Below are 1,043 nucleotides of genomic sequence, written 5' to 3' on the forward strand. Positions count from 1 at the left end.
CCCCTCCTGGTATCGTTGCTCTCAATATTGGTCTCAAGGAGTTCATCTGTCCTGTATTCCCTGTGTTCCCAGCTCTTATCTGTACCCATGTACTTGCTCTGATCTAGCCAGATTTGTAAGGTAGAATTAGGGTCATTATAGTTGGGATGGGGGAGGAAGCTTTAAAGAACCAGAGGAAAGCTGAGTGTTTCATCGTACTTTACTGCACCCCGAGTAGCCTGTCTTCTCCCCACAGCCCTTCTGTAAGGGGATGTCCAATTGCGTACTGATTGGCTTTGGGCCTCCACTCCAAACTTCCCCCCCCCCACCTCATTCACATTATGATTTTTTGCTTTCCTGAAACCTGATCCCATCTACACCTCATTATAAAACAGGTGGTGTGCTTCTTCCATGTGGGATTTGTTGTTTCTCAGCTAGATGGCCGCTTGTTTATCTTCAAGCCTTTAATACCCCAGACAACACCATCAGCTTTCTTCACCATATTTGCTCATGTACCTGCTTTGTCTTCAGCAATTGTGTCCGGAAGGTGAGTATCTCAGAGTACTGGGTTTTCAGAAAAAAGTGTTCTTGTGTTGAGGGAGTACTTGAATAGCTTCCCAATGTCCATCTGCTTCCTTAATACTAAGCCTATAAATATATGTACATAGATCTATTTCCCCATCATCCTATATAAATATATTGACATATGTACATGCCTGTATTTAGACCTCTATAAATGTCCTTTGCCTCCTAGTTCTTTCCTCCATTTCCTTTTACTTTCCTCTTGTCCCACTATCATGTTCAGTCTTCATTTGGGTTTCAGGAATTCCTCTCTGTTATTTTGTCCTTGATCAAGCCCTACCAGACCGCCTACACCCTCCTCACCATCAATTTTCAGTCACTTGTTCCCTTGTCCCTGGCTTTGTTAACACCCACTTCTTTCCCCCTACCTCTCCTTCTCCCGTGTCCCCCCAGAACTGTCGTTCTGTTGTTCTCTCTTCCAGCTTGTTTATCCTGCCTATCCCATCCATATAGACATGCAGAGACAACAATATGCACTACAA

Source organism: Echinops telfairi, unplaced genomic scaffold (assembly GCF_000313985.2).
Source record: "Echinops telfairi isolate 266 unplaced genomic scaffold, ASM31398v2 ScPeMD7_6080;HRSCAF=6971, whole genome shotgun sequence".
Lineage (NCBI taxonomy): Eukaryota > Metazoa > Chordata > Mammalia > Afrosoricida > Tenrecidae > Echinops > Echinops telfairi.